At 45.4% G+C, this 19,630-nt stretch overlaps 1 protein-coding gene across 1 annotated transcript in view; it reads right to left on the bottom strand.

Annotated features, from left to right (window-relative positions):
* Positions 1 to 19,630, bottom strand: part of LOC309562589 (killer cell lectin-like receptor subfamily B member 1B allele A) — a 75,228-nt gene that overhangs the window by 46,866 nt on the left and 8,732 nt on the right. The window lies entirely within an intron of this gene.

Consider the following 19,630-nt stretch of genomic DNA (forward strand, 5'->3'; position numbering starts at 1 on the left):
CCCACGATGATCGCCGAGTGACCGGCGGACATCGGAGCTCACGAGTGGAGAATACCGGCATGCGTTCCACTCGGCTCCCACTCGGCTCTACCTTACACGCGTTTTGTCATAACGTTGACGTCTTCAGAGATTGTGGGAACTGTAGTCTTCTGTGAAGTGATTACTATGTGGTTGGATTATTTAGGAACTATCTTTCCCATCAAGCTCTGGAGCAGTGGAGCATCTTGGGAGAGGCTATAAAGGTATCGGCTAAAAAGGATTGGGGCCTCTTGCTTCCTGGAACCCATCGTGTTCACACCGGTCTGCTGTGCAGAGAGAGCGAAACCGCAGGTTGTGGCCTACTACACACCGCCTGATCCATCTGCACACTCAGCCCTGGCCAAACAGATGTCCATCGTAGCATTACAGACATCCTTGCAGCATCGCTGATACGGTGGAGTTGGCAGAACAGGAGTAGCCCATTTTTGGGCGGTGGCACTAGTAATTCATTTGTTTGGGCAAGTTGATTTGTTTAGGCACCCTTTGTACACACCCTTGTGGGGGAGGTTCAAAGTCTTATTGCACCCGAACTAAGAGGTCATTGTCAAGTATATTAAACAAGGGCTCAGACATAGTCTGTAGGCTCTGAGGAAGAGGCTAAGCCTTCAAAAGCGTAATCCTTTTCAAGCTTTAGAGGAGGGTACATCTTCATTGCTGAGGGCAATATACTAATTTGATATGCATGTACCAAAGACTTGTTTGTGGGTATTTTTATACCTTTTATTCAATAAAACCTTTGTGGAGGATAATGCAACTAGGCCGGTGCGCCCCTGTGTTTGGTTTTCAATTATAGGAGTTGGCGGAACACCCTGAATAGCAGAGCGCAGCCATCCTGAGGCCACAGTTCAGACCACACTTGTCACAGTTCTCTTTTACACTGAATACTAACACCTTGCAACTGAATCGGTTACCAAATCTCTTAGGATTATAATCAGCTATCCTTCATCTCTTGCTATACACTAAATCATACTGGAAACTGTTATTACATGAGCTCCAACTGCCGGTGAAGACTTTAGCAAGGCATTGCAAGTGGGACCTTATTATACTGGGACATGTTAATGGTATCTGGACTACCCTATCTCTCATTAGGATAAAGGTGGTATAGGCCGGCCTGGGGTTCCCCTCTAGTCTGAGTGCATAATATTAATACCTGAATAACGAGATTGTGTTTATTGATATCATTTGATGTTATAACAAATCTGTTTCTTGCTTTTGATGTCAGTTTTGCTGAACTCTAGTGGTTTATTCAGGATTTAGCTGACTGACAAGAATTCTACAGGTTATCATCTGACTGAAAGGTAAAGCTCATTCATATTGGTCAATGTATTACTTAAAGGTGCATACAATATGTCTGAATCTAGAGTGTCCGGAGGGCTGGACAGTTCACAGGGTCAGAGCAGTGCAGAAGAACCTACATTTACCAGCAACCCTCAAGGGGGCAGTGCTACACTGGTAACCTGTAGAAATGTTTAACCACTTCTGGACTGTAAAGATTTTCCCCCTTAATGACCAGGCCATATTTTGCGATTCGGCACTTGCGTTACTTTAATGGAAAATTGCGCAGTCGTGCGACGCTGTACCCAAAAAATATTAATGTCCTTTTTTTCCCACAAATAGAGCTTTTATTTGGTGATATTTGATCACCTGAGCGATTTTTTTATTTTTTTTTTGTGCTATAAACAAAAGATTTGCGACAATTCTTTCTGTTATTTAACATTCTAAAAAAAAAAAAAATTAAAAATCAAAATTTTTTAACATTTTAGGCCAATTTGTTTTCTGCTACATATTTTTGTTAAAAAAAAATTGCAATAAGCATATTCTGATTGGTTTGTGCAAACGTTATCGCGTCTACTAACTACGGGAAAGATTTATGTCATTTTTATTGTTTTTTTTTTTTTTTTTTTTTTTTTTTTTACTAGTAATGGTGATTATGGTGAGTAATCTGCGATTTTTAGCAGGACTGCGACATTGCGGCGGACAGATCGGACCCCTAACTGACATTTTTGACACTTTTGGGGGGACCAGTGACATTACTACAGTAATCAGTGCTAAATAATATGCACTGTTACTGTAATAATGACACTGGCAGGGAAGGGGTTAAGACTGTTGGTGATCAAGGGGTTAAATGTGAGCTTAGGGGAGTGATTCCAACTGTGGGGGTGGGAGCGTGGGGCGGGCGGCGCGTGCTTGCCCTCCAGCACCACGCACATGCCTGCTCTACTGACACCATCCACTGTTCTACTGACACCTTCCCCTGCCCTACTGACACCGTCCACTACTCTACTGACACCGTCCACTGCTCTACTGACACCGTCCGCTGTTCTACTGACACCGTTCACTACTCTACTGACACCGTCCACTACTCTACTGACACCGTCCACTGCTCTACTGACACCGTCCACTGCTCTACTGACACCGTCCACTGCTCTACTGACACCGTTCACTACTCTACTGACACCGTCCACTACTCTACTGACACCGTCCACTGCTCTACTTACACCGTCCACTGCTCTACTGACACCATCCTCTGCCCTACTGACACCGTCCTCTGCTCTACTGACACCATCCACTACTCTACTGTCACCGTCCACTGCGCTACTAACACCGCCCTCTGCTCTACTGACACCATCCTCTGCCCTACTGACACCATCCACTGTTCTACTGACACCTTCCCCTGCTCTACTGACACCATCCACTGTCCTACTGACACCGTCCTCTGCCCTACTGACACCATCCTCTGCCCTACTGACACCGTCCCCTGCTCTACTGACACCGTCCCCTGCTCTGCTGACACCGTCCTCTGTCCTACTGACACTGTCCACTGTCCTACTGACACCATTCTCTGTCCTACTGACACCGTCCTCTGTCCTACTGACACCGTCCACTGTCCTACTGACACCATCCTCTGCCCTACTGACACTCTCCACTGCCCTACTGACACCATCCACTGCCCTTCTGACACCATCCACTGCCCTTCTGACACCATCCACTGCTCTACTGACACCATTCTCTGCCCTACTGACACTGTCCACTGCCCTACTGACACCATCCACTGTCCTACTGACACCGTCTACTGTCCTACTGACACCATCTACTGCCCTACTGACACTGTCTACTGTCCTACTGACACCATCCCCTGCCCTACTGACACCATCCACTGTCCTACTGACACCGTCTACTGTCCTACTGACACTGTCTACTGTCCTACTGACACCATCCCCTGCCCTACTGACACCATCCACTGTCCTACTGACACCATTCTCTGCCCTACTGACACTGTCCACTGCCCTACTGACATCATCCACTGCCCTACTGACATCATCAACTGCCCTACTGACACCATCCACTGTCCTACTGACATCATCCTCTGCCCTACTGACACCATTCACTGCTCTACTGACACAATTCTCTGCCCTACTGACACCGCCCCTGCTATGCTGACACCGTCCACGTTGTCCTACTGACACCATCCTCTGCCCTACTGACACCGTCCACTGTCCTACTGACACCATCCACTGCCCTACTGACACCGTCCCCTGCCCTACTGACACCATCGACTGCCCTACTGACACTGTCCTCTGCCCTACTGACACCATCCACTGTCCTACTGACACCGTCCACTGCTCTACTGACACCATTCTCTGCCCTACTAACACCATCCCCTGCCCTACTGACACCATCCCCTGCCCTACTGACACCATCCACTGTCCTACTGACACCATCTACTGCCCTACTGACACTGTCTACTGTCCTACTGACACCATTCTCTGCCCTACTAACACCATCCCCTGCCCTACTGACACCATCCACTGTCCTACTGACACCATCCACTGTCCTACTGACACCGTCTACTGTCCTACTGACACCATCCACTGTCCTACTGACACCATCCTCTGCCCTACTGATTGGGTGATGGGTATCCCTCGGAAGTCTGTGCTCCATTCTATCCTTGTCTGGCCCGACAAGTATTTTATTGCATTATGTGTTTTGCATTTCATGTATTTCATATGTTCTTTTCATTCTATTGATTTTTTACCTACTTAATAAAAACATGTTTTAATTTTATACCTCGGTGTTATTTTGGCCTCTGAAGTCCCATTCCCTTTTAGGGGGTATTTTCCTATCCACTCTGCCCTACTGACACCATCCACTGTCCTACTGACACCATCCTCTGCCCTACTGACACCATCCTCTGCCCTACTGACACCATCCTCTGCCCTACTGACACCATCCACTGCCCTACTGACACCATCCACTGCCCTATTGACACCGTCCACTGCCCTATTGACACCATCCACTGTCCTACTGACACCATCCTCTGCTCTACTGACACCATCCTCTGCCCTACTGACACCTTCCACTGTCCTACTTACATCATCCACTGCCCTATTGACACCATCCACTGCCCTACTGACACCATCCACTGTCCTACTGACACCATCCACTGCTCTACTGACACCATCCACTGCCCTATTGACACCATCCACTGCCCTACTGACACCAACCTCTGCCCTACTGATACCATCCACTGTCCTACTGACACCATCCACTGTCCTACTGACACCATCCACTGCCCTACTGACACCATCCACTGCCCTAATGACACCATCCACTGTCCTACTGACACCGTCCACTGCCCTATTGACACCATCCTCTGCCCTACTGATACCATCCACTGTCCTACTGACACCATCCACTGCCCTACTGACTCAATCCACTGTCCTACTGACACCATCCACTGCCCTACTGATACCATCCACTGTCCTACTGACACCATCCATTGTCCTACTGACACCATCCACTGCCCTACTGACACCATCCATAGAATATATATACAATATATATATATATAGATGCACCCACACGCATATGTGTTTGAGGTTCGGGGGGGAACGCTCTAATGCAATATACTAAACATTTGTATGAGTATCGGTTTTCATGCAAATGCCCCGATACATGAAACCGATATATTTTCAGCCCACTTATTTCAGGTGTCACAGGGAATCCCCCACTGATAGCTGAAATGTAAAAATAAAACCTCAGACATTGCTGGTTGTTAAAGCGGAGTTCCACCCTGGATTTTTTTTTTTTTTTTTTAATACCCCCGGGACAGTCAGGGCTAGTGCATTCCACAATGGCTAGCCTCTGATCTGTCCCGGGTTGCACTTACCTGTTAGGACAAATACTTACCTTGCAAACGTCTTGTCCAGCGCTGCCATCTCAGATGTGGGCAGCTTGAAGCCAGCGCGTCCTCTTCGGCGTCTTCTTCCGCCTTCTTTGGTCCCACGATGCTCTGCGCCGGCCCCGACGTCACTTCCGGGTCGCGCGCGTCATCCCTCCACAGCTTCTGGGCATGCCCAGAAGCTGTTTAGAAGGGGATGACGCGCGCGACCCGGAACTGACGTCGGGGCCGGTGCAGGCGCAATGATTCCTGGGAGCTATGACGTCCAGCTCCCAGGAATCATTGCAGAGCCAGGAAGTGACGACGGGCCGCGGCCGAGGAAGGAGGAAGAAGGAAGTAAGGTAAGTATATTTTCTTCGCTACGAGGTAAGTAAAAAAAAAAAAAAAATGCGATTATCCATTTCTTTTTCAGGTGACCCGGAGCGAGAAGATGGAGGTAAGTATAAAATTAGGGTGGAACTCCACTTTAAGGTCTGTCTGATGACTCATTTAGCTGTCAGCGGGGTTCCCCTATGATAGCCCTGACAATTGGAGCTGTAAAAAAACTTAAACTGAGAGGAAATATTGGCGTTGATGAACACAGAACAGAAATGGGAATTCTTCGATTAGTCTGGAAGTGACCTCAGCGCAAAGTATATTCCTATGGGCATAAAGATTACCCACTTCTGGAGCAGAAGATTTAACCCCTTAATGACCAGGCCATTTTTTGCAATTCGGCCCTGTGTTACTTTAACTGACAACTGCGCGGTCGTACGACGCTGTACCCAAATAAAATCGATGTCCTTTTTTCCCACAAATAGAGCTTTCTTTTGGTGGTATTTGATCACCTGTGCAGTTTTTATTTTTTTGCGCGATAAACAAAAAAAAGCGACAATTCTGAAAAAAAAAAAAATAAATACATTTTTACATTCTGCTATATAACATTGCCAATAAAAAAAAATGTAAAATCGAATTTTTTCATAATTTTAGGCCAATTTGTGTTCTGCTACATATTTTTGGTAAAAAAAATAATCCCAATAGGTTGTATATCTACAAACTAGGGGAAAGATTTATGTCATTTTTATTTATTTATTTTTTTTACTAATAATTGCGGCAGTCAGCAATTTTTAGCGGGATTTCGGTGGACAGATCGGACCCCTAACTGACACTTTGGGGGGACCGGTGACATCACTACAGTAATCAGTGCTAAAAATATGCACTGTTACTGTAATAATGACACTGGCAGGGAAGGGGTTAACACTTTGGGTGATCAAGGGGTTAAATGTGTACCTAGGGGAGTGATTCTAACTGTTGGGGGCGGGGCTTGTAAAATGACCATAGAGACCTGTGTTCCTATATAGAAGGATCACAGGTGCTCTGTGATCATTCCAGGGAGAAGAACGGTCGGCTGTGTTTACAACAGCTGCCCGTTCTTCTCTCTCAGCGGGCAGCGATCGCGGGTGTCAGGCGGCAATCGGAGCCACCTGCCCGCTGCATCCGAGTCCCCGCTGACGAGTAGGGGCGGTGCTCACCCCCAGGGAGCGCTACTGCAAACTTCCGTACAGGTACAGCGATTCATGCAGCTGAGCCAGCCTGCCGCAGTATATCTGCGGTGGACAGTCAGCAAGTGTTTAACATACACTCTCTGACCACTTTATTAGGTACATCTGTTCAACTGCTTGGTGATAGCAATTCCTAATCAGCCAATCACATGGCAGCAACTCACTGCATTCAGGCATCTAGACGTGGTGAAGACGACTTGCTGAAGTTCAAATCGAGCATCAGAATGGGGAAGAAAGGGGATTTAGGTGACTTTGAACGTGGCATGGTTGTTGGTGGCAGGCGGACTGGTCTGAGTATTTCTGGGATTTTCACACACAGCCATCTCTCGGGTTTACAGAGAATGGCGGGAAAAGGAGAAAATATCCAGTGAGTGGGCGGAGTTGTGTGGAGGAAAATGCCTTGTTGATGTCAGAGGAGAATGGACAGACTGGTTCCAGATGTTTGAAAGGCAATAGTAACTCAAATAACCACTCGTTACAACCAAGGTATGCAGAATACCATCTCTGAACGCACAACACATGGTACCTTGAAGCAGATGGGCTACAGCAGCATAAGACCACACTGGGTGCCACTGCTGTCAGCTAAGAACAGGAAACTGAGGCTACAATTTGCACAGGATCACCAAAACTGGACAATAGAAGACTGGAAAAACGTTGCCTGGTCTGAGGAGTCTCCATTTCAGCTGCAACATTCAGATGGAAGGGTCAGAATTTGGTGTAAATAACATGAAAGCATGGATCCATCCTGCCTTATATCACCGGTTTAGGCTGATGGTGGTGGTGGTGTAATGGTGTGGGGGGGGGGGTAATGGTTCAGGCTGGTGGTGTAATGGTGTGGGGGAGGGGGTAATGGTTCAGGCCGGTGGTGGTGGTGTAATGGTGTGGGGGAGGGGGAACAGTTCAGGCTAGTGGTGTAATGGTGTGGGAGATATTTTCTTGGCTCACATTGGACCCCTTAGTACTAATTGAGCATGGTTTAAACTCCACGGCCTACCTGAGTATTGTTGCTGACCATGCCAATCCCTTTATGACTACAGTGTCCCCATCTTCTGATGGCTCCTTCCAGCAGGATAATGCACCATGTCACAAAGCTCCAATCATCTCACCCCTGGTTTCTTCACCATGACAATGAGGTCACTGTCCTCCAATGGCCTCCACACTCACCAGATCTCATCCAATAGAGCACCTTTGGTATGTGGTGGAACGGGCACTAATGCACAGAAATACACTGCGTTAAACGTGCAGTAACGCACAGAAATATACTGCATTATACTTGCACTAACGCACAGAAATATACTGCATTATACTTGCACTAACGCACAGAAATATACTGCATTATACTTGCACTAACGCACAGAAATATACTGCATTATACTTGCACTAACGCACAGAAATATACTGCGTTAAGCGTGCAGTAATGCACTAAAATATACTGCATTAAACGTGCAGTAATGCCCTGAAATATACTGCACACTTAACGCAGTAGCGCACTGAAATATATTGTGTTAAATTTGCACTAATGCCCTAAAACATACTGTGATAAATGGCACGTAACGCACTGAAACATTGTGCGGTAAACGTGCACTAATGCACAGAAATATACTGTATTAATTGCACAGTAACGCACTGAAATATACTGCGTTAAACGGCAGGTATTGCACTAAAATATATTGCGTTAATTGCACAGTAACGCACTGAAATATACTGCGTTAAATGGCATGTATCGCACTGAAATATACTGTGTTAAACGGCAGGTATTGCACTAAAATATATTGCGTTAATTGCACAGTAATGCACTGAAATATACAGTGTTAAATGGCATGTATCGCACTGAAATATACTGTGTTAAACGGCAGGTATTGCACTAAAATATATTGCGTTAATTGCACAGTAATGCACAGAAATATACTGTATTAATTGCACAGTAACGCACTGAAATATACTGCGTTAAACGGCAGGTATTGCACTAAAATATATTGCGTTAATTGCACAGTAACGCACTGAAATATACTGCGTTAAATGGCATGTATCGCACTGAAATATACTGTGTTAAACGGCACGTAACCCACTAAAATATACTGCGTTAAATGTGCAGTAGAGCTATACTGTGCTATACTGTGTTAAGCGCACACTAATGCACAGAAATATACTTTGTTAAAAGTGCACTAACACACACTGAATTATAATGCAGTAAACCTGCCCTGACAACCTGACACTAAAGTAAAAATTTATGGTCACTACACTCACACTGACTGAACTATCACTAGATTCACACTAAACTGATATTCTACACTGACAATAGAATAAGAATAGCACATTATACCACACTAACTCTCTAGTAGTACTGAACAGAGCCCTGTTCTATCTCTCTCCACACTGATATCCCACTACAAACTATTGATAGAATACTTTTATAGTGTGGGGTACTAAGAGCAATGAGCCATGATTGGATAGAGTCACTATTACTTTCTCCAATCATGGCTATGACAGTGCTCTGTGCCCTGATTGGGCAAAGCTTTCATTGCTTCAGCCAATCAGGGCTTCCAATGCACTGTGCGGAGGCGCAGTGCATTGTGGTCATTCGCAGCCCAAACAAATTGTCAAACGCCCCGATAATTTGGGTGTTCCTCAAAAGGGCGAACAGCCAATGTTTGGCCCGAACTCATGCTCTGGTCGAACTAGGAACTATGGGATATACAGAGTGTAAAGAGCAGTGCACATGACCGCAATAAATGTGCATGTCTTGTTCCAAACAAAGGGAATCCAGGGGGGAAAGGAGAGGTTGGATAGCTCATAGAAGGATGTTACAATGAGGCAGAAAAAAGCAGTTATTAGAAACAATTTCATGAAAACAGATTACAGGGTCTTTATATAGTTATTGTGTATGGATTATTTGTGGAGAATATTAATTAGTGTCCCCTTCATTTAAAATAGAGTCAATGCCATGGGGTATTGTCATGTGAGTCTACATCGTTAATTAAAGAGTTACCAAACCCAGGAGCCTGCAGTCACAATCTGCTCTCCCACAGTACACAGAACATGGAAATTTAATTATTTTAGTAAATATTATAATTTAGTAAATATTAACAGATAAATACCTTTTCTCATCAGCAGTATATAGCAGTCTTGTGACTTCTATCAGTGTTCGGCCGAGCACTGGTAAAGGTTGTAGGAGGAGTTTTCACACTGCACTGAGCTGTCCTATCAGGATTCAGGACCCCTGATCCTCTGTCTGGACTGTGCTGATTGGCCCTGTGCTGATCACATGCACCCTCCCAAGAAAAAAAAAAAACAACTCTCTAGCAATACACACCAAACTGAGCATGTGTAGACCGTCCCCCGGCTCTGTAAATATCAGGAAATATATTGGGGACAGTGGAAGAAGACAGGATCAAACAGCCTTTTTACACAATGTGCAGGATTAACCCCTTAGGTTCCACAACAAGCATGATTTACTGCATATACAGACGTATTTTACTGTTGTGGGGTTAGTAACTCTTTAAAGGAGATGTAGAGCCAAAGCTCGTTTGGCTCTACATCTCCTATGGATCACAGGAATGTAGTTCGTTTTGCACTCTTGTGATCTGTTTTCAGCAGAAAGCGGGCCGAAGTCCGTTCTCTACTGACGTCACAGAAGTCAGTCCAGAATCCGCCAGGTGCCTGGACCCACACCCGGCTTAGACTCTCAGCAAGCCGTTGAGAGACTGAGCCAGCCGCTCCCTGCCCCTCCACAGCCCAGTGCTCCAATGAGCGAGGAGGGGGCAGAGCAGAGAGCCTGTGACTGACAGTCAGCAGCTCTCGGCTTGGGGGAGCTGTCAAATCCGAGCGGCCAGTGGTGTTCAATTGCTTGGTTCTCAGTGTAGAGGCACCTAGGAACAGATGATGCATCCACCTAGGTAAGTTTAAATTCCATGAAAATGCCAAACCCATACTTCTCTTTTAAGGCTATTATCTGTCAAGTTGGGTCAGCTCAGAGGAAGGGGGCGTGACCCCCGAAACCCGTCAGCTGTCCAACTAGTTGTTCCCAGGACGTACTGCATGGCATTCCAGCTGGAGCAGTTATGTGTTTGATGTTTTTCCTTACATGTGAGTATCCATTTGTCGATGTGAATAAATAAAAGTTACTTATGGTAACGCACGAGGTGGTTGCCCCTTCCTGTGTGTTTTTTGCAGTTTTGTTCTGAGGATTTCCCGGTCAGAGGAGGGATGGACCATTGATGGGCATTTTCCAAAGAGTGTCCCTGGGTTTAGCACTACAATGTTTTTTGGATGTCTGCCTACAATCGTTACTAGACATTTCTTTCCAAAAAAAATACATAACATTTCCAGGAAATTTTCCTTATCAGTAGACAAAGGCTGACATTTGCTGTTTGGCATCACCACGCTATCTGTTCATTTTTTTTCTGTTTTGACATATAAGAAGGTTTATCTATGTTCAGTTGACATTTACAGCCAACGTTTCATAAAAGCTATTTGTGGGTTCTTCCAGTAAGACCTCATTTATATATACACTGCTCAAAAATAATTAAAGGAACACTTTGAAAACACATCAGATCTCAATGGGGAAAAATATCATGCTGGATATCTATACTGGTATGGACTGGGTAATGTGTTAGGATCTATACTGGTATGGACTGGGTAATGTGTTAGGATCTATACTGGTATGGACTGGGTAATGTGTTAGGATCTATACTGGTATGGACTGGGTAATGTGTTAGGATCTATACTGGTACGGACTGGGTAATGTGTTAGGATCTATACTGGTATGGACTGGGTAATGTGTTAGGATCTATACTGGTATGGACTGGGTAATGTGTTAGGATCTATACTGGTATGGACTGGGTAATGTGTTAGGATCTATACTGGTATGGACTGGGTAATGTGTTAGAATCTATACTGGTATGGCCTGGGTAATGTGTTAGGATCTATACTGGTACGGACTGGGTAATGTGTTAGGATCTATACTGGTATGGACTGGGTAATGTGTTAGGATCTATACTGGTATGGACTGGGTAATGTGTTAGGATCTATAATGGTATGGACTGGGTAATGTGTTAGGATCTATACTGGTATGGACTGGGTAATGTGTTAGGATCTATACTGGTACGGACTGGGTAATGTGTTAGGATCTATACTGGTATGGACTGGGTAATGTGTTAGGATCTATACTGGTATGGACTGGGTAATGTGTTAGGATCTATACTGGTACGGACTGGGTAATGTGTTAGGATCTATACTGGTATGGCCTGGGTAATGTGTTAGGATCTATACTGGTATGGACTGGGTAATGTGTTAGGATCTATACTGGTACGGACTGGGTAATGTGTTAGGATCTATACTGGTATGGCCTGGGTAATGTGTTAGGATCTATACTGGTATGGACTGGGTAATGTGTTGGGAAGGAAAGAATGCCACATTGTTTGATGGAAATTAAAATGATCCCCCTACAGAGGGCTGAATTCAAAGACACCCCAAAAATCAAAGTGAAAAAATTATGCAGCAGGCTAGAATATTTTGCTGAACTTTCATTGCAGCAACTCAAAATGGTCCTCAGTAGTTTGTATCGCCCATGCTTCTAATGAGACAACGGATGATGTCCTGGGGTATTTCCTCCCAGATCTGGACCAGGGCATCACTGAGCTCCTGAACAGACTGAGGTGCATCCTGGTGGCATCAGATGGACCAAAACATAATGTCCCAGAGGTGTTCTATTGGATTTAGGTCAGGCGAGTGTGGGGGCCGTTCAATGGTATAAATTCCTTCATCCTCCAGGAGCTGGCTGCATACTCTCGTCACATAAGGCCGGGCATTGTCGTGCACCAGGAGCAACCCAGGCCCACTGCACCAGCATAGGGTCTGACAATGGGTCCATCTCAATACCTAATGGCAGTCAGGGTGCCATTGTCTAGCCTGTAGAGGTCTGTGCATCCCTCCATGGATTTGCCTCCCCAGACCATCACTGATCCACCACCAAACCGGTCATGCTGAACGATGTTACAGGCAGCATAACGTTCTCCATGGCTTCTCCAGACACTTTCACATCTGTTACATGTGCTCAGGGTGAACCTGCTCTCATCTGTGAAAAGCACAGGGTGCCAGTGGTGGACCTGCCAATTCTGGCATTCAATGGCAAATGCCAATGGAGCTCCATGGTGCCGGTGAGTGAGCACAGGGCCCACTAGAGGACCTTGGGCCCTCAGACCACCCTCATGAAGTCTGTTTCTGATTGTTTGTTTAGAGACATTCACACCAGGGCATTTGGTAGGGCTCTGACAGTGCTCATCCTGTTCCTCCTTGCACAAAGGAACAGATAGCGGTCCTGCTGATGGGTTAAGGACCTTCTACGGCCCTGTCCAGCTCTCCTAGAGTCACTGCCTGTCTCCGGGAATCTCCTCCATGCTCTTGAAACCTTCTAGCAATGGCGCGTATTGACCATCCTGGAGAAGTTGGACTGCCTGTGCAACCTCCATAGGGTTCAGGTATGGCCTCATGCTACCAGTAGTGACACTGACCCTAGCCAAATGCAAAAGTAGTGAAAAACAGTCAGAAAGAATGAGTAGGGAAAATAAATGTCAGTGGCCTCCACCTGTAAAACCGTTCCTGTTTTAAGGGTTGTCTCATTGTCGCCCATCTAGTGCACCTGTTGTTAATTTTATTAACACCAAAACAGCTGAAACTGATTACCAAACCCCCTCCACTACTTAACTGACCAAATCAATATCCCAGGAGTTTAATTGACTTGATGCTATTCTCTGATTAAAAAAGTGTTTCTTTAATTTTTTTGAGCAGTGTATTTATCAAATCATCAAAAGAGGAATGAGTATGTTAGAATAAGGGCCATGAACACAGAGGGTTCATTTTTTCAATGTTATTGTTAAATTAGAATTGAATAATTTGGAATAATTGGAACTTATATTTTGTTTAGATATCTAAGAATGGAAAGATATACATAGTTTGTTTAGGCAAAAGTTTGCCAGAGGGGAATATAAGGGACTAGGGAAGATAGGGAAGGGAAAGAAGAGAAAATCGGGGCATATAGGATTTTAATGGTACCATAAAGAGTTTTTTTAACCACTTGCCGACTGCCTAACGACGATTTACGTCGGCAGTCAGCCCCTCACAGGCAAAGTGACGTAGGTCTATGTCGCTAGCCTGTGAGGCTCTAGGGAGCAAGTGCGTGCCGCCGGAGGCGCGCTCCCGCTCGCTCACGGACCCCCCCCCCCCCGTGTGTGTGCCCGGTGGATTGTCCGTTACAGTGGGAGAAAGGCAGGCGGCTAATGTAAACACAGCCGCCTGTCATTCTCCCCTGTGTAAGAATGGAGATCATACGGTTCTGCTATGTAGGACCGTTGATCTCTGTTCTTACACCTCAAGCCACATCCAATCACAGTTAGAAGCACGCCCCTAGGGACACACTTAACCCCTCCCTCTCAAAAAAGTTAACCCCTTCACTACCAGTGTCATTTTTACAGTAACAGTGCATATGTATAGCACTGATTACTGTAGTAATGTCACTGGTACCCCCAAAAGTGTCAAAAATGTCAGTCAAGGGTCCGATCTGTCCGCTGCAATGTTGCAGTCCTGCAAAATAAATCGCAGATCGCCGCCATTACTCGTTAAAAAAAAAACAACAAAAATTACAAAAATCTTTCCCTTAGTTAGTAAACGCAATAACTTTTGCGCAAACCAATCAAAATACGCTTTTTGTGATTTTTTTTTTTTACCAAACATATGTAGCAGAAAACAAATTGGCCTAAAATTTTAAAAAATTTAGATTTTTACATTTTTTTTTTGGGGGGGGGGGGGGAATTTCATATAAAAAAATGTGAAAAATATTGTTATTTTTGCAAAATTGTCGCTCTTTTTTTGTTTATAGCGCATGATCAAAAAATCACACAGGTGATCAAATACCACCAAAAGAAATCTCTGTTTGTGGGGAAAAAAAGGACGTCAAATTCATTTAGATACAGCGTCACACGACCGCACAATTGTCCGTTAAAGTCACGCAGTGCCGAATCGCAAAATAGGCCCTGGTCAGGAAGGGGATAAAATCTTCCGGGGCTTAAGTGGTTAAAAGACAACTCCATAAAATAAACCAGTACAGTGGTACGTAAATAATGGAATTAATGCTGTCTGAGTCAAATATAGCCTAATATATTACCAGCATATTAACCACGGTACAATATGTACCGTGGTTAATATACTGGTAATATATTAGGCTATATTTGACTCGGACAGCATTAATTCCATTATTTACGAACTCGTGGAGACTGGAGAGGGCTCCCGCAGAGTAGGACACCATTCCATATAACTGAACTGAATGTAGCCACAGTAGTTTTCAGTAACCAGAAAGATCCTCCCGCCAAGTCCAATTAAATAAGGGTATCCTACCCCAGATTTTACTCTCTTGAGATATAACTCCTTGGATACCTTTAGATGATGGAACTGATGGCCTTATCCTATGCCTACAAATTGGGAACTCCCAACAAAAACGTCCTTAAGGAGGGTGATTTATAACATCTGATCCCACATTTGGTATCCATCTTTGAAAGTCATACTTGGTGAGATTCTGACTTAGGGATCCTTGGTCCTTTTATAACTGAACTCCTGAGGAAGCGGTTACGGCCGCAAAACATGTTGAGTATGGCCCAGTTGCAGATCTAGAGCCCAAGTACACTCTGAAGACCAAGACTATGGGTAACATAGTACCACTGCAACTTAGCCTGGATGCCAAGATCCTATAATATATTTGTGAATGTATATTGTCTTGTACATGTTTATGGATTTATGAATTTTTTGTAATAAACTAAAATTTTTATTTTAAGGAATAGTCTTTTTTAAAAGATTATTTATGGTATCATTAAAATCCCATATGCCCCGATTTTCTCTTCTTTCCCTTCACCAGCTTCCCTAGTCCCTCATATTCCCATCAGGCAAACTTTTGCCTAAACAAACAATGTATATGTTTTTAGGGGATGAAGGTACCTTATAAAAACACATTTATTCATATTGAAAAGAACAATCGCTTGTGTCATAAGAATGGAAAGAAAAAAAAAAAAAATAGGATCATCTGGCAAATTCCCCGCTATATCTTAACACCATCATGACCAGGGTCAAAGCATACCTTAACAAACCCAATTTTGCAACTTTGACGTGTGTTAGTAAAACTGTACATATCATCGCAACTACTTAAACAAACGTAAGAATAAATATAAAAAATAAAACATAAATAAATAAATAATAATAAATAATAAAATAATAAAATAAAATAATACTTTTAATAATAACATAATAAAATAATAAATAAATAATAAATAAATTAAATATAAAAAAATAAACAAAGTCCACACTACAGGTATGCTGGTCTTGCAGGTGGTCAGCCTCATGGAACCAAACCAGATCTTGAACCACCAAAGTGCAGATATTCCCCGACTGGAACCACCAAATGATACACCTGGGCTTTGCTGCCTTCTTTGGCTCAGGCAGAGGCGGGCTGGCCCGGGGGGCAAGGTGGCAATTTCCCCCTGGGCCGGTCAAATCCCCCTCAGAAAAGGCCGCTCAGTTTGGGGTCAGTCCCGCCGTCCGTCGGTACGGTATGTCGCTAGTCAGTGAGTCACAGCAGTAACAGACACGCTGTCACTTCCTGCCCTGGCCCTGCCCTGGAGACCTCCTGGTTGCTAGATCACCGGCCGCTTAGCGTCTAGCAACCAGTGACGTAGCGGTCTCCAGAGCAGAGAGGAGAGGAGACCCATCATGCAAAGCGCCGTCGGCCGTCCTCCGCGCCGATCACTGGCCCCAGCCGCCTGGCCCCTCCCACCTCCGGCTCCTCCCTCCATCCCATCAACGTGGGGCCGATGCAGAAGAGGTGGCTGGCCTGGCCTAGTAAACTGCAAGTCTGAAACGGGCAACAGCGGCGGGTCAGCGGCAATCCAGATTGATTCTAGTGAAGTTACCTGCTGCGGTGCGGTGGACAGTGTCTGTGAGGTGGTCGGGACTGGAGAAGAGCAGCGGCAGCCAGTGAGTGACAAAAAAAAAAAAAAGTGACATGTGGACATTTTTAATTCCCTGTACTTTCCCCCTGGCACTGTATACAGCCTGTATATTGATGTATAGCTGTTCCTGGCACTATATACCTGTCTCATACCTGTATTATACAGGTATGAGACAAGTATTTAGAGCCAGGAGCAGCTATACATCAATATACAGGCTGTATACAGTGCAGTTAAAGAGGTTGTAAACCCTTTTTTTTTTCTTTTTGACCCTGCAAGAGAGACATAATGAGCTAGTATGCATCGCATACTAGCTCATTATTAAATACTTACCTTAGAATGAGCCCCCGCCGTGCCGCCCGTTTAGCTGGATGACGGGCGACATGTCCAGTCGCTTGTCTTCCAGGATCGCTTCATCCGGCCATCTGATTGGCCGGAGCCACGGTGACGTCACTCCCGCGCACGAGCGCGGGAGCCGACGGTCACGGCACCGGACTCTGAAGAAATGGCACCAGCGGCCGTTCCTTCAGAGCGCATGCGCCAGTAACGTCACTGGCTGCATGTTAGGTAAATATCTCCTAAACGGTACATGTTTAGGAGATATTTACAGTACCTATAGGTAAGCCTTGTCATAGGCTTACCTATAGGTAAAAGTGTAAGAGGAGGGTTTACTTCCTCTTTAAAGAGATATTTACCTGACATGCAGCCAGTGACGTCACTGGCACATGCGCTCTGAAGGAACGGCCGCTGGTGCCGTTCCTTCAGAGTCCGGTGCTGTGACTGTCGGCTCCCGCGGCTCTGGCCAATCAGATGGCCGGATGCCGCAATCCCGGAAGACGGGTGACTGGACATATCGCCCGTCATACAGGTAAGCGGGTGGCACGGCGGGGGCTCGTTCGAAGGTAAGTATTTCATAATGAGCTGGTATACGATGCATACTAGCTCATTATGGGTTTCTCTTTCAGGTTGCAGCAAAAAAAAAAAAAATAGTTTCATGGGTTTACAACCTCTTTAAAGGTATTGGGTCCCTGAGGTCCCCTAGGGCTCCCCCTTGTGTCATGGGAGCGTAAGCTTGCCGCAAAGGAGGAGGTCACATGTGTAGATCTCAGCCAGGGTTCATGCTGGGACTTGCAGTCCTTTGCTTTTGGGGATGTAAGCCCCTCAGAGCTCAGCATGTGTCACCCACCCCCGATCCCCCAACTAGTGCAGGACTACAGGACCCACTCATCCAGCTTAACCACTGCCAGACCGCCCACCGCATATATAGTGTGGCAGGGCGGCCTGGCTGTGCAAAATCACATACCGATGCGTGATTTTGTGCACGGGTTCTAGGGGACGCGACACGGCGGGAGCCAATCAGCAGGTCACCTGCGATCATGCAGGAGAATGACAGAACGGCGGTCTGCCTTTGTAAACAAGGCAGACGGCTGTTCTGTCACGGGAAGATGGAGATCTGTGTTTCAGCTCAGCTGAAACACAGATCTTTTTATTTTCTCTAGTACATCCATCCCCCACACAGTAAGAAAGCATTCCCTAGGAGCAAACTTAACCCCTTGATCACCCCTAGTGTTAACCCCTTTCCTGCCATCGTCATTTATACAGTAGCAGTGCATTTTTTAGCACTGATCACTGTATTAGTGTCACTGGTCCCCAAAAAGTGTCACTATGTGTCAGATTTGTCCGTCGCAATCCCACTAAAAAGCTGGGCATGGGTGGTGAGTTGATTCGGTAGTTCAGCGGGCCACTTGACCGGACTTGCCCCCCAGGCTTAAGGCTGCCAGCCCTCCCCTGGGCTCAGGGTAACCACAAATAGGATGCAAACAAAGGAAGAAGGCGAAGCAGCCTAGTGCATTAATGTATAACTTGTTTATTGGATATTAAACGTCAAATGACAAAAGAAGAAAGGCACAGGCTTGTTATGAAGAAATGCCACCCAATGTCAATCCATTGAGTAATGCATTTCGAAGGGCCATGCCCTCTTCATCAGAGCTGACCAGAGCCCTAGTGCTGTTTCATTTATATAGAGGTACCTCTATAACAATGTGTCAATATCACATATGTGTGCGTGATTTGTTCATTTGTACCCATAGCAGGGACAAGAAATAAAAAACAAAATATATCTGCGCTTGGTTGGAGAATGATAGAGTTGGCAGCCAGTAACGAAAGGCTTGATTGCGCATCCACAATACTAATATAAAACTAAGGGTGCTGCACCAACTAACTGAACAAAGTCCTGATAGGGCAGTATACATAAAGTCCACATATTGAAGATGGCAAAGATGTTAAAGGAGATCCCCGCACCAACTGTTGTGAACAAAGTGCACACATTTCCACTGTGGAAAGAGGGGCAATCCTGCTTACCAAATGGTGTTGTCCCTCAAGTTAAAGAGAGGTCAATAACCGCATATATAATACCAGGGCTCGATGGATAGACTGTGCCAGATTCACACTACTTTCTCCACTGCAGTTCCTAGGACCAGGTATACTCCCCACTTTTAACAATATGAGCTTCCTCTCCAGAAGCGACGTATGAGACCATAAGCCTTTTACTTCAAGGATATAAAACGCTACAATAGTGTAGTACAGGGGTGTCAAACTCAATTTCATTATGGGCCACATGAGCATTATGGTTGCCCTCAAAGGGCCTGTTGTATCTGAAAGACTAGGTGTCGAAAACACCCAACCCCCCCTTACATTGGATATCAAGAGCCCCCCCCCCACCATTAGAAGTCAAGAGTCCCGACCCTCCCTTACATCACAGTGTACCCCCTTACATTGTGCTGCTGCTGGGAAGAAGCTGGGGGCAGATCTGGGAAGCAGAAAGTACAGAATCTGGAGGAAGACCAGAGGAGGGCTGGAGTCTGCTGAAGCTGAGACTA

The sequence above is a fragment of the Pelophylax lessonae genome, assembly GCF_965119305.1.
Source record: "Pelophylax lessonae genome assembly, chromosome: 9".
In the NCBI taxonomy this organism is placed as follows: Eukaryota; Metazoa; Chordata; class Amphibia; order Anura; family Ranidae; genus Pelophylax; species Pelophylax lessonae.